Genomic DNA, 14970 nt, shown 5'->3' with positions numbered 1-14970 from the left:
GCTTCATTAGCCAATAACCTAAAAGAAACATTTCAAACTAAAGATAAGAGTAAAAATCTTTGTAAGTTCTGTTCCATACCTCAGAAGTGTACAACTTGCATATACTAAAAGCATAAAATAAAGTTTGTACTTTTCTAAAATGTCCTTCATCATGATGATTTGTAATTCTTGATGTAACAAAAACATACATAACCCTGTATTAAACATTACTTCTCTGGAGCACTTTCTTCTTTGTTAAGATTGTGGATCCTCTACAGGAGTGCTGATGCATGGGGGCATATGTACCCCAATGTTTATAGGAGTGCTTTCAACAACAGCCAAATTATGGAAAGAGCCTAAATGTCCATCAACTGATGAATGGATAAAGTAGATGTGGTTTATATATTTAATGGAATACTACTTGGCAATGAGAAAGAATGAAATCATGTCATTTGCAGCAACTGGAAGAAAGAATCATGCCATTTGCAGTGGATGAAACTGGAAGAGATTATATTGAGTGAAATAAGTCAGTCAGAGAAGGACAGTTATCATATGTTTTCACTCATTTGTGGATCTTGAGAAACTGAATAGAAGACCATGGGAGAAGGGAAGGGGAAAAAATAGTTACAAACAAAGAAGGAGGAAGGCAAACCACAAGAGACTCTTAAATACAAAGAACAAACTAAGGGTGGATGGGAGGGGGGAGAGGAAAAATGGGTGATGGGCATTGCAGAGGGCACTTGTTGGGATGAGCACTGGGTGTTGTATGTAAGCCAATTTGACAATAAATTATATTCATAAAAAAGATTATGTATCTTCGGCAGCTGGCATCACTTGGGCTGGAATAAAACTCTCTTTCTTTCTTTCTCTCTTTTTTCTGTAGAAATTCTAAAAGGTTTGTTCATTTTGCATCAGCAAGAGTACCCCTTGCTGTGAACTTGAAAAGGGCTGTGAAAGCAGAGGCCCAGAGGCCTACCCTGGAGGATGAAGCTGCAGGGTCCATCTGTGAACCCACCAAATACTTTCATTTCATTTCTTTCTCCTCTTTCCAAAATGTGATTGAGGCCTTTCTCATTTAACACACCCTCTGAAGCTCCTGCACTTAAGAAAGGCCTTCTCCTTCATCATTGCCAGATTGGAATGACCTGAACTATGCAGCCTCCCTCAGCTTATGTGACACAGTCCAAGTGTGTGTTCCTTCCCTAACCACACCTTCCCTCAGCTTCTGTTTAACTTTCAATTTGGAAATGTTAGAACATATGCATAGTAAAGTATAATGAACCCCAATGTATTTATCCATCACTAGCTTCAAAAAATTACCAACTCCTGGGCATCTCCTGTCATCTAAATTCCCATCTATTTTCCCTCAACCCTCCATGTAATTTGAAGCAAATTTCAGACATTATTTTACTTATAAATATTTTAGTGCATATCTCTAAAAGATGATACTGTTGCAGGATTCTTTACCTCAAAACCCGGGGTTCATTGTCTCTCCACTCTCAAAAATGAAGAGATGGACACAGAATAAAATGAGCAGCAGGCAAAAGTTTATTAGAGTATAAGATGGGATCAGAAAGAAAGAATAGTATGAAAGCTCTCTTTACAGAGAGGGGACATTTGAAAGTGAATGTCGGAAACTATAGGCAAGGGTCCTTGTTTTTAAGGTTCTTGCTGCCCCTCCCCCCCAATCCCTTCCTCCTCATTCCTTCTCAAGTCTAACCTTATTGGCTGGATAGCTCTAGGTGCTGGGTTGTCCATTCCTGATTGGCTCCATTCCATTGTGTGAGGAGTCACACTAGTCATACTGTCCCTCATGTAACATAAGTTTTATGGTTTACTTATTTCAGTTAAATATTTTGATTGTCAAATTTTTGAGGGGAACCTGAAGAGGAGTAGGTGGTGTCTGTTACATTGTTAAGAGGACCTTAACGCCTGAGGGAGTCTGCTCGAGGTCAGATGTTCCCAGAAGAAATGTTTTAAAGTATGTTTTTTTCCCCACCAGGGACCTTCAAGTCTTAGCCTCTCCCTTTCTGCCTATCTTTTCCTATCATAATACTCTTTTAGAGTATCATCTTTTAGAGATATAATGTGATAGTAATCATAAGTGTTATCATCTCTTGAAAAATTAATAATACCTACTTTTTTTAAGCTTACTTATTTTTTTTTGAGAGAGAAAGCAAGTGGGGGAGGGGTAGAGAGAGAAGAGAGAGAACCAGATGCAGGTCTCCAACCCATGAAATGTGAGATCATGACCTGAGCTAAAAACCAAGAGTCAGTCGCTTAACCTATTTAGCCACCCAGTTGTCCCTATAATACCTACTTTGTATCATCAAATATCCAGTTATTAGGAACCCATGGGGGAGGGGAAGAAAGAAAAAAAAAAGAGGTTAGAGTGGGAGAGAGCCAAAGCATAAGAGACTCTTAAAAACTGAGAACAAACTGAGGGCTGATGGGGGGTGGGAGAGAGGGGAGGATGGGTGATGGGTACTGAGGAGGGCACTTGTTGGGATGAGCACTGGGTGTTGTATGGAAACCAATTTGACAACAAATTTCATATATTTAAAAAAAAGTCCAGGTGGCTAGGGAAGATGGCAGCGTAGGAAGACGCTGAGCTCACCGTGTCCTGCTGGTCACTTAGATTCCACCTACACCTGCCTGAATAATCCAGAAAGCCGCAGAAGACTAGCAGAACTGAGTCTCCAGAGCCAAGTGCAGACGAGAGGCCCACGGAAGAGAGTAAGAAGGGCTGAGAGGCGGTACGCGCTCCATGGGCTGGCGGGAGGGAGCCGGGTCGGAGGGGCGGCCCGCCAGCCAAGCAGAGCCCCTGAGTCTGGCTTGCAAAAGCAGAGGGGCTGGACGGAGTGTGTTCCTACAGCAAGAGGGACTTGACATCTGGAAGGTTATAAGCTAACAGCTCTGCTCAGAGAACGGCAGGGATGGAGGACAACGGAAGGGAGAGTTGCTGAGCCCTGGGACAACAGAGCTCAGTTTGGTGGGGAACAAAGGCCCGCGCCAGCGCCATCTCTCTCGCCCATCCCCCAGCCAAAATCCCAAAGGGAGGCAGTTCCTGCCAGGGAACTTGCTTGCTCTGCGCAAACACCCAACGCTGTGCTTCTGTGGAGCCACCCCTCTGGCAGTGGGTCTGACTCCCTCCCGCTGCCACAGGGCCCCACCTGAAGTGGATAATCGAAGGAGAAGCAAGCTAAGCCTGCCCCTCCTGCCCCCGTGCACCTTGCCTATCCACCCCAGTTTACGCCAGATCCCCAGCACCACAAGCCTGGCAGTGTGCAAGTAGCCCAGACAGGCCACACCACCCCACAGTGAATCCTGCCCCTAGGAGAGGGGAAGAGAAGGTACACACCAGTCTGACTGTGGCCCCAGCGGTGGGCAGGAGGCAGACATCAGGTCTGACTGCGGCCCCGCCCACCAACTCCAGTTATACACCACAGCACAGGGGAAGTGCCCTGCAAGTCCGCACCACTCCAGGGACTATCCAAAATGACCAAATGGAAGAATTCCCCTCAAAAAAATCTCCAGGAAATAACAACAGCTGACAAACTGATCAAAAAGGATTTAAATAATATAACAGAAAGTGAATTTAGAATAATAGTCATAAAATTAATCGCTGGGCTTGAAAACAGTATAGAGGACAGCAGAGAATCTATTGCTACAGAGATCAAGGGACTAAGGAATAGTCAGGAGGAGCTGAAAAATGCTTTAAACGAGATGCAAAATAAAATGGAAACGACCACGGCTCAGATTGAAGAGGCGGAGGAGAGAATAGGTGAACTAGAAGATAAAATTATGGAAAAAGAGGAAGCTGAGAAAAAGAGAGATAAAAAATCTAGGAATATGAGGGGAAAATTAGAGAACTAAGTGATGCACTAAAAAGAAATAATATACACATAATTGGTATTCCAGAGGAGGAAGAGAGAGGAAAGGTGGTGAAGGGGTACTTGAAGAAATAATAGCTGAGAACTTCCCTGAACTGGGGAAGGAAAAAGGCATTGAAATCCAAGAGGCACAGAGAACTCCCTTCAGAGGTAACTTGAATCGATCTTCTGCACGACATATCATAGTGAAACTGACAAAAAAGAAGAATAAAAAGAAAATTCTGAAAGCAGCGAGGGACAAACGTGCCATAACATATAAAGGGAGACCTATAAGACTCGTGACTGATCTCTCTTCTGAAACTTGGCAGGCCAGAACGGATTGGCAGGATATCTTCAATGTGATGAACAGAAAAAATATGCAGCCGAGAATCCTTTATCCAGCAAGTCTGTCATTTAGAATAGAAGGAGAGATAAAGGTCTTCCCAAACAAACAAAAACTGAAGGAATTTGTCACCACTAAACCAGCCCTACAAGAGATCCGAAGGGGGATCCTGTGAGACAAAGTACCAGAGACATCGCTACAAGCATAAAACATACAGACATCACAATGACTCTAAACCCGTATCTTTCTATAATAACACTGAATGTAAATGGACTAAATGCGCCAACCAAAAGACACAGGGTATCAGAATGGATAAAAAAAAAAAACAAGACCCCTCTATTTGCTGTCTACAAGAGACTCATTTTAGACCTGAGGACACCTTCAGATTGAGAGTGAGGGGATGGAGAACTATCTATCATGCTACTGGAAGTCACAAGAAAGCTGGGGTAGCTAGCCATACTTATATCAGACAAACTAGACTTTAAATTAAAAGCTGTAACAAGAGATGAAGAATGGCATTATATAATAATTACAGGGTCTATACATCAGGAAGAGCTAACAATTATAAATGTCTATGCCCCGAATACGAAAGCCCCCAAATATATAAAACAATTACTCACAAACATAAGCAACCTTATTGATAAGAATGTGGTAATTGCAGGGGACTTTAACACTCCACTTACAACAATGGATAGATCTTCTAGACACACGGTCAATAAAGAAACAAGGGCCCTGAATGATACATTGGATCAGATGGACTTGACAGATATATTTAGAACTCTGAATCCCAAAGCAATAGAATATACTTTCTTCTCGAGTGCACATGGAACATTCTCCAAGATAGATCACATACTGGGTCACAAAAGAGCCCTTCATAAGTATACAAGAATTGAAATCATACCATGCATACTTTCAGACTACAATGCTATGAAGCTTGAAATCAACCACAGGAAAAAGTCTGGAAAACCTCCAAAAGCATGGAGGTTAAAGGACACCCTACTAAAAAATGAGTGGGTCAACCAGGCAATTAGAGAAGAAATTTAAAAATATATGGAAACAAATGAAAATGAAAATACAATAATCCAAACGCTTTGGGATGCAGCTAAGGCAGTCCTGAGAGGAAAATACATTGCAATCCAGGCCTATCTCAAGAAACAAGAAAAATCCCAAATACAAAATCTAACAGCACACCTAAAGGAAATAGAAGCAGAACAGCAAAGGCAGCCTAAACCCAGCAGAAGAAGAGAAATAATAAAGATCAGAGCAGAAATAAACAATATAGAATCTAAAAAATCTGTAGAGCAGATCAACGAAACCAAGAGCTGGTTTTTTGAAAAAATAAACAAAATTGACAAACCTCTAGCCAGGCTTCCCAAAAAGAAAAGGGAGATGACCCAAATAGATAAAATCATGAATGAAAATGGAATTATTACAACCAATCCCTCAGAGATACAAACAATTATCAGGGAATACTATGGAAAATTATATGCCAACAAACTGGACAACCTGGAAGAAATGGACAAATTCCTAAACACCCACACTCTTCTAAAATTCAATCAGGAGGAAATAGAAAGCTTAAACATACCCATAACCAGAGAAGAAATTGAATCAGTCATCAAAAATCTCCCAAAAAATAGGAGTCCAGGACCAGATGGCTTCCCAGGGGAGTTCTACCAGACGTTTAAAGCAGAGATAATACCTATCCTTCTCAAGCTATTCCAAGAAATAGAAAGGGAAGGAAAACTTCCAGACTCATTCTATGAAGCCGGTATTACTTTGATTCCTAAACCAGACAGAGACCCACTAAAAAAAGAGAACTACAGGCCAATATCCCTGATGAATATGGATGCAAAAATTCTCAATAAGATACTAGCAAATCGAACTCAACAGCATATAAAAAGAATTATTCACCATGATCAAGTGGGATTCATTCCTGGGATGCAGGGCTGGTTCAACATTCACAAATCAATCAACATGATACATCACATTAATAAAAGAAAAGATAAGAACCATATGGTCCTGTCAATCGATGCAGAAAAGGCCTTTGACAAAATCCAGCACCTTTCTTAATAAAAACCCTTGGGAAAGTCGGGACAGAAGGAACATACTTAAACATCATAAAAGCCATGTATGAAAATCCCACAGCTAACATCATCCTCAATGGAGAAAAACTGAGAGCTTTTTCCCCGAGATCAGGAACAGGTCAGGGATGCCCACTCTCACCGCTGTTGTTTAACATAGTGTTGGAAGTTCTAGCATCAGCAATCAGACAACAAAAGGAAATCAAAGGCATCAAAATTGGCAAAGATGAAGTCAAGCTTTCACTTTTTGCAGGTGACATGATATTATTCATGGAAAATCTGATAGACTCCACCAAAAGTCTGCTAGAACTGATACATGAATTCAGCAAAGTTGCAGGATACAAAATCAATGTACAGAAATCAGTTGCATTCTTATACACTAACAATGAAGCAACAGAAAGACAAATAAAGAAACTGATCCCATTCACAATTGCACCAAGAAGCATAAAATACCTAGGAATAAATCTAACCAAAGATGTAAAAGACCTGTATGCTGAAAACTATAGAAAGCTTATGAAGGTAATTGAAGAAGATATAAAGAAATGGAAAAACATTCCGTGCTCATGGATTGGAAGAATAAATATTGTCAAAATGTCAATACTACCCAAAGCTATCTACACATTCAATGCAATCCCAATCAAAATTGCACCAGCATTCTTTTCAAAACTAGAACAAGCAATCCTAAAATTCATATGGAACCACAAAAGGCCCCGAATAGCCAAAGGAATTTTGAAGAAGACCAAAGCAGGAGGCATCACAATCCCAGACTTTAGCCTGTACTACAAAGCTGTAATCATCAAGACAGAAGGGTATTGGCTCAAAAACAGACACACAGACCAATGGAATAGAATTGAAACCCCAGGACTAGACTCACAAACGTATGGCCAACTCATCTTTGACAAAGCAGGAAAGAACATCCAATGGAAAAAAGACAACCTCTTTACCAAATGGTGCTGGGAGAACTGGACAGCAACACGCAGAAGGTTCAAACTAGACCACTTTCTCACACCATTCACAAAAATAAACTCAAAATGGAAAAAGGACCTGAATGTGACACAGGAAACCATCAAAACCCTAGAGGAGGAAGCAGGAAAAAACCTCTCTGACCTCAGCCATAGCAATTTCTTACTCGACACATCCCCAAAGGCAAGGGAATTAAAAGCAAAAATGAATTACTGGGACCTTATGAAGATAAAAAGCTTCTGCACAGCAAAGGAAACAACCAACAAAACTAAAAGGCAACCAATGGAATGGGAAAAGATATTTGCAAATGACATATCGGACAAAGGGCTAATATCCAAAATCTATAAAGAGCTCACCAAACTCCACACCCAAAAAACAAATAACCCAGTGAAGAAATGGGCAGAAAACATGAATAGACACTTCTCTAAAGAAGACATCCGGATGGCCAACAGGCACATGAAAAGATGCTCAATGTCGCTTCTCATCAGGGAAATACAAATCAAAACCACACTGAGATACCACCTCACGCCAGAGTGGCCAAAATGAACAAATCAGGAGACTATAGATGCTGGAGAGGATGTGGAGAAACGGGAACCCTCTTGCACTGTTGGTGGGAATGCAAATTGGTGCAGCCACCCTGCACCAATCAGAAAAAACAGTGTGGAGGTTCCTGCAGCCGGTCTGGAAAGCAGTGTGGAGGTTCCTCAGAAAATTAAAAATAGACCTACCCTATGACCCAGCAGTAGCACTGCTAGGAATTTATCCAAGGGATACAGGAGTACTGATGCATAGGGGCACTTGTACCCCAATGTTCATAGCAGCACTCTCAACAATAGCCAATTATGGAAAGAGCCTAAATGTCCATCAACTGATGAATGGATAAAGAAATTGTGGTTTATATACACAATGGAATACTACGTGGCAATGAGAAAAAATGAAATATGGCCTTTGTAGCAACGTGGATGGAACTGGAGAGTGTGATGCTAGGTGAAATAAGCCATACAGAGAAAGAGAGATACCATATGTTTCCACTCTTATGTGGATCCTGAGAAACTTAACAGAAACCCATGGGGGAAGGGAAGGAAAAAAAAAAAAAGAGGTTAGAGTGGGAGAGAGCCAAAGCAGAAGACACTCTTAAAAACTGAGAACAAACTGAAGGTTGATGGGGGTGGGAGGGAGGGGAGAGTGGGTGATGGGTATTGAGGAGGGCAAGTTTTGGGATGAGCACTGGGTGTTGTATGGAAACCTATTTGACAATAAATTTCATATATTGAAAAATAAATAAATAAATAAATAAATAAATAAATAAATAAATACAAATCCAGTTATTATTCTCATTTCCCCCAACTGTCTTACACAGACAACATATAGATATATTTGGTCTATGTGTTTAATCAGCAGGCAAATAAATTCCAAATATTATATTTAGTTGATATATCTCCGGAGTATCTTTTAATCTGTTCATTCTCTCTCCTTTTATTTTTTCCTTGCAATTTTTTGTGAAAGAAAATGACATTTTTCTGGTAGTCTCCTAGTCTGTATGTTACTGGCTGAATCTCTGCTTTTTAACGTTTTATTATTTATTTTTGAGAGAGAGTGAGTGTGAGCAGGGGAGGTGCAGGAAAGAGGGAGACAGAGGATCCAAAGAGGGTTCCGTGCTGACAGCACAGACTGGCTGAATCTCTTTTAACATGCTTCTCTGTTTCTATATTTCTTGAAAATTGGTAACTGGGACTAGTGGGTTGACAAGATTCAGGGTTTCTCTGTTTGGTTAGTCGTTTTTTTGTTGGTTTCTTTTTTTTGTTTGTTTTTACTTTGCCTACATCCATCCATTTATTAGCAGGGCAATGACATCCTGTTAGCTAGGATACAATGGGGGGTTACTCAGATCAGAGGGCTGTAAGCTATCTGCAGAGGGGAGGAGGGGGAAGATACAGAAACAGGTAAAGAATATCTCTGTTTTGCAGAACAAATAGCTGCTACCAAGGTTGGCCAGGTTTTCCAACCCATACATTTTTGGAGCTAGTTTCAGCCAGATTGGAGCTGAGAAGCTGCATAGAAGGCCCCTTTAACTCATTATAATACTAAGGTCTCCTCCTATGGGTAGGATTTTCTGCTATATTTTGAACATACAATATATGCACTAGCATGTTGACATGCTAGCATGCACAGTTGAACCAAAGTAGCTAAGCAACAAAATACTTATTAATTTCCTAATGTATCAAACACTCTGCCCCTGCACTCTCGCACATTGGATAAAAGCTTCAGTGTTTTGAGAACTATCTCCCTGTCTCCTTACTTACTGCAAGTAATAAAAAAGTTTCTGCCCCAAACTTGGGCTGGTCTATTGGCTCATGCACCCTAAGCAGCAGATCCTTTGTGTTCAATGGCAAACCTAACCCCATCCTTACCCCAGTGATTATCAGTTAAGTATTATAAAGGAAACTTCTCGTTAAGTATTTGAGTATACTCATATACAGAACATATGTTGATTTTCTCTGCCTTTATTTACCAGTTTTCAAAACAATGACGTGGGTCCCTAGCACCAAATGAAGTTTTGCGTATTTTTTAGTGCCCTTATCAATTGGTAGATTTAGTATTTCAGTCCATTGCACTTATAATTGTCACCGAAGCTCAAATCAGTTCCCCCAAAAAGAGTTGCTTCAGGTTGACCCTAATTCCTCTTGTTGGGCCAGGCGTGTGAGGCTCACTCTCTCCCAAATCAGTCATTTCTCCAGTTTGTGCGCAGAATGGCATTTGTATAGTCATTCTTAAGTACAAACCTTTTATTTCTCCATTCCTATTTAATACATTACCATTCCTAACAGTATTACAGCCGCCCTACGTTTTAGGTTTAACTCTAAGACATCCTAAACTAAGAGCTCCAACCAAGAACCTAATTTCTCTGTGTCAAAGGGCAGCAGGGCCGCCAGAACCAGTGAGATGCGGTCCGCCCGGCCTCCTAGAGCGGAATCGGAACTGCGCTGGAGGGCCTTGCGAGCGCTGCTCCTTAGCGTCCCCTCTGCCTTGGTTCCGGGGGCGCAAAGCCAGGCCGAGGGACCACGGGTCGTCCGAGGCGCAGGCAAGGGCTACGTGGCTGCAGGGGGAAAAGGACGGGCAGATGCCTGCCAGGGCGCCTACAAGTTCTGCAGGTTGCGGACCCACGCGCAGAACGCGAGGTGGCTGGCCCGCCTAACCCTAAGGTGGAGTAGAGGGGAAGTGGCGGGAGTTTGGCCGGAAGACTGACTGCCCTGTCCTCTCTGCGGCTCCCTGGTTGGGATCCGAGAAGTTGAACCTACAGTGTGAGCTCCGCGGCGTCCTTTTCGGAGAAGAAAACTTTACATGGTGGCAGGGTGGAATTTTGCTTTATTTTACCCTTTGGAAAGTTGAAGGGTTGTTTAAATGGGGGAAGGAGGTAAAAAGAAGAGATTATTGAATTTTGCATTCTTCATGTGGCCATTTCAGCCTCTGAGGGGAACCAGAATGTGCCACCCTTAAATATGGCACTTTGGCATAAGGATTGTTTTGAACTGAAGTCACTTGAGAATCACCAGGTGGAGAAAGAGTTCTGTGCCCACATGCACCTAAGAGCAGGGCATAAATTTCCTCCCATGAAGATGTGCCTCTGTATCAGGAAGAGTGCCTCTTACCAGAGGTGGAGTAGGAACCTCAGATAAGTGCATAAGCAAGCCTGGCCCTTATCTTCATTGGTTCCTCCTTATATTTCCTAGTTATATCCCTTGAAAGCGAAAACATCTTTCCTGTAAGAAAGTTACATAAGCTCCCGAATCTAACATTGCAATTGAACTTTTCCCTGTACTCCTCTGTGAAATTTGAATAAAATTATATGCCGTTTTCTCCTGTTAATTTGTCTTTTGTGAGTTAACTTCACATGCTACTGGTCACTAAATAGACAACAGAGGAAAGGTTTTTCTCCTTGACACCTGCGATGCATAGTTACCAATTCAAAGTGAGTCATAAAGTCCTTTCAAGCTCACAAATCCATCCCTTTAGAATGCTAGAGACCCCCCTACTATCTGCAAAGTCTGAGTAGTGTTACCATGGAAACCTGGGTCTGTTCTCCCAACCCTTTATATTTCTGTAGCTTTAATATTTCTATGTACATTTTATCTTTGCATCAATGGAGAATCAGGCTTACCCCACGTAGTAGAGTTCTCCAGAGGAACAGAAACAAGAGGAGAGAGAGACAGATAAGAAATTGGCTCATGCAATATGGAGGCCAGGAGGTCTCAAGATCTGCAGCACAAGTTAGCACCCTTGAGACCAGAAAAGCCACTGTTTCAGTTCCAATCCAAAGGTAGAGGAAAAGGCTAAGTTCTAGTTTGAAGGCCACCAGGCAGGGAAGAATTCTGTCTTATTTGCAGGAGGGTCAGCCTTTTTGTTCTGTTCAGGCCCTCAATTAATTAGAGAGTGCCAGCCAAATCAGGAAGGGTAATCTGCTTTACTCGGGCTACCAATTGAAATGTGACTCTCATCCAGAAACCCCTCACAGACATGTGAGTAATGTTTGACCAAATATCTGTGCACCCCATGGCCTAGTCAAGTTGCCACAAAACTAACCATCACGCCCCAATTTTCTGTTCTGCCATCACCAGCCAGTTGCCTTTAGATCCTCCTATGTGCTGCTTCATGGTAACAGCAAGACAGGAGGAGCTCTAGTCATCATATGGACCTTGAAGCAGGAAGAAGAGGGAACAGGCATATCAACCAGCTCCCTGTGCTGGTTTCCTTTTTTTTTGTTTTGTTTTTGATTTTAAGAAAAATCTTTCCTGAATCCACAGCAGACTTCCCCCCAACCATCTCCATGGCCCACAATGTTCACCTTGACCTTTGGCTGCAAGAAGGTGGGGAGGTGGTGGGGGTTGGTTGGGAAATTAAATATCAAGAAAAGCAGAATAAGAATCCTTGTGCTTGGGCTATCTTATATGAATCATAATTGATCGAGCTATAATCTGGGGGCTCTTTTACCAAGAAGGGAGATGGAATGCCTAAGGGATACAACAGTATCAGGCATAGTTCACAAAATCCCCATCTAGCCCTGCCTCTCTCAGACTGCACCCTTTGCATCTTTGGGGTTTGGGATGGTTACAAACTCAATCACATTTGTGTACACAATTTATTGGCTTATCTTTTAAAACTTGATTCTCTTTATTATGCCTGAACTTTAATACTTTCATTCCCAGATGACAGACTTTCTTCTCCCATTTCTGTGTCTCTTGAGGTTGGGGGGAGGATGCATTGCCATGGACTCTTTGCATGGTTGAATCGAAACTTCTCAAGGTGGGGGATGGTGGTCCTGGCACTGACCTCAGTCTTGGTGGCTATGTGGATATGCCCAGATCCTGGGGGGAAACCACTCATTTCAAGAGCAGGTCCCCTCCCTGTTGCAATCAGAGGACTCACCTTACCCTCCTACACTGGTTCTGGCCAATGTCCTGGATGTGCTCACAGATGATGCCTGTTGCCCACCCCTGCCCTCTACCCAGCCAATCTTCTGACCTAGTGTTCAATGCAGTGCCCTGTCCTTAGACTGGACCAAGGGCCATTTCTGGTGGGACGCAGATGAGACGTTGCTGTTTTTCATGATTCACATGTTTTATGCTTCCCCACGCCTAAAGAATGAAGTCCCAGGACCTGAAGTTTAGGATTTCTAACCAAAGACGGGATCCAACTGCAATTTTTCCTGCTGCCTTCCCACAGTCTGATCTATCACTAAGTCCTGTATGTGGAACTCTTCCGTCAAAACACAGGCACATGCACAACACACACACATATACACACACACCTGGTTTATGTCATCCTGGGCATGATCACTGCCTGCCCTGCTCTAGTTGCTACTCCCACAAGGATAGATGGCATTAACTTTCTCTCTTGGGGATGCTTTCCTATCCACCTCCCCCCTTTTCCCATGCTACCACTTTGCTTTTGCACTGAATACTGTTTCTAAAGCAATCACTTATATGTCTAAATCTTAGAATACTAAGAATTCATGGTCTGGGTTAGTTGTAGGACTGCTGCAATAATTAATGCTACTTTGACATGAGAATGGTAGACAGGACAATGCCCATAATAGAACCTTTTCTAAATCATAATTTATATGGTAAAATAAAGTATTGCAAATCAGTAGGGGATATAAACAATGAGTAAGTAGTAATGGGGCAATCAGCTCTTTGAAGGGGAGGGAAATTCATGTTCTAAAATGAATTCTAGGAAAACTTGTGGTTTTGAAATATGTTCATAACTTATTTTATATTCGTCCTTTCAAGATATGGAGCTTAATTCCCCTCTCCTTGTGTGTGGGCTGGACTTATTGATTTGTTTCTAACAAATAGCATAGGGCAGCTTCAGAGACTAGGGCATAAAAAGCACCATGGCTTCTTCCTGGCTCTCTCTCTGATCACTTTCTGCCATGCCAGGGGGACACTCAAACAGGGCTGTGGAGAGAGACCCGTGGTGAGGAACTGAGGTCACTTGCAAACAGCCATGTGGGGAGCCATCTTGGAAACATCCTTCGACCCCAGGCACACCTTCAAACTGATGCAGCCCTAGCCAACATCTTGACCACAGTCTCATGAGACACCTAAAGTCAGAACCACTCAGTTAAGATGTTTTCAAATTCTGGGGCACCTGGGTGGTTCAGTCAGTTGAGGATCCAACTTTTGATTTCAGTTCAGGTCATGATCCCAGTGTGGTGGGATACAGCCCTGCATCACAGGCTCTGCCCTGAACATGGAGGCCTCTTGGGATTTTCTCTCTCTCCCTCTGCCCTTCCCCCAAGCATGCATGTGCTTGCTCACTCCTCTCTCTCTCTATCTCTCTCTCAAAAAAAAAGATGTTTTCAAATTCTGACCCAAAGAAACTGTGAGATAATAAATGTGTGTTGTTTTAAGCCACTAAGTTTTGAGAAGTAGTATGTTAAACAGCGACAGATAACTAATACAAAGATTAAACAGTAAAATATAAAGAAAATAAATTAAAAGACAACATAAGTGGGTCTTGGAGGGGAAAGGACTCTCTAAAGTTTAATGAAAGATTCCTGAGCTGCCTGAATATAAATGTCACCAGTCCATGTAATAGATGAGGCCTCACTGGCCACCCCATTTGGTGATGACAGATTGTGGTGCAAGAGTACAGTGTGGCCATAGGGCCTCTCTCTTTCCCACTTTTTGGGATTACCTGACTGTGGCAAGATTATTAGTGTTCACCAAATACCCACAAGCTCCTCCACTTCCCAGCCACCTTTGCAGTTAGAATGGAGATTTGTGACTTGGTTCTGGCCAAAGAGACATGGGTCTCAGTGATATAAGGCACTTCTAGGCCTGCCCCTTAAAAATATCCCATAGTTTCTTCAAGTTTTCTATTCCCCTATACTGACAATATTGAAGTCCACATATTCTAGATGTTATGGCTGGAAGATGGAGGAGGACAGTCTGGTCTGCATAGAACTTTACATGAGCAACAAATAAACATTCTTGTGTTCAGTCACTGAGATGGAGGGTTTATGTGTTACTGCCACCTAGTCTAGCCCATCCTGACTAAACCATTGCCTCTTTCTAGTTCCTGTCTCTGGGTCATTGAGGTATTCCATATATTTCCCAGGACCAGTCCAGGTTGTGTGCATTTCTACACTTCTGTCCCCTTCAGCTTAGTTACAGTGCTTTGTATAGACAGATTATCACCAGAGTTTTAGGGACCGTGATGCCCACCATAC

This window comes from Lynx canadensis, chromosome A1 (genome assembly GCF_007474595.2).
Source record: "Lynx canadensis isolate LIC74 chromosome A1, mLynCan4.pri.v2, whole genome shotgun sequence".
Classification (NCBI taxonomy): Eukaryota; Metazoa; Chordata; class Mammalia; order Carnivora; family Felidae; genus Lynx; species Lynx canadensis.
This window is presented reverse-complemented; position numbering follows the sequence as displayed.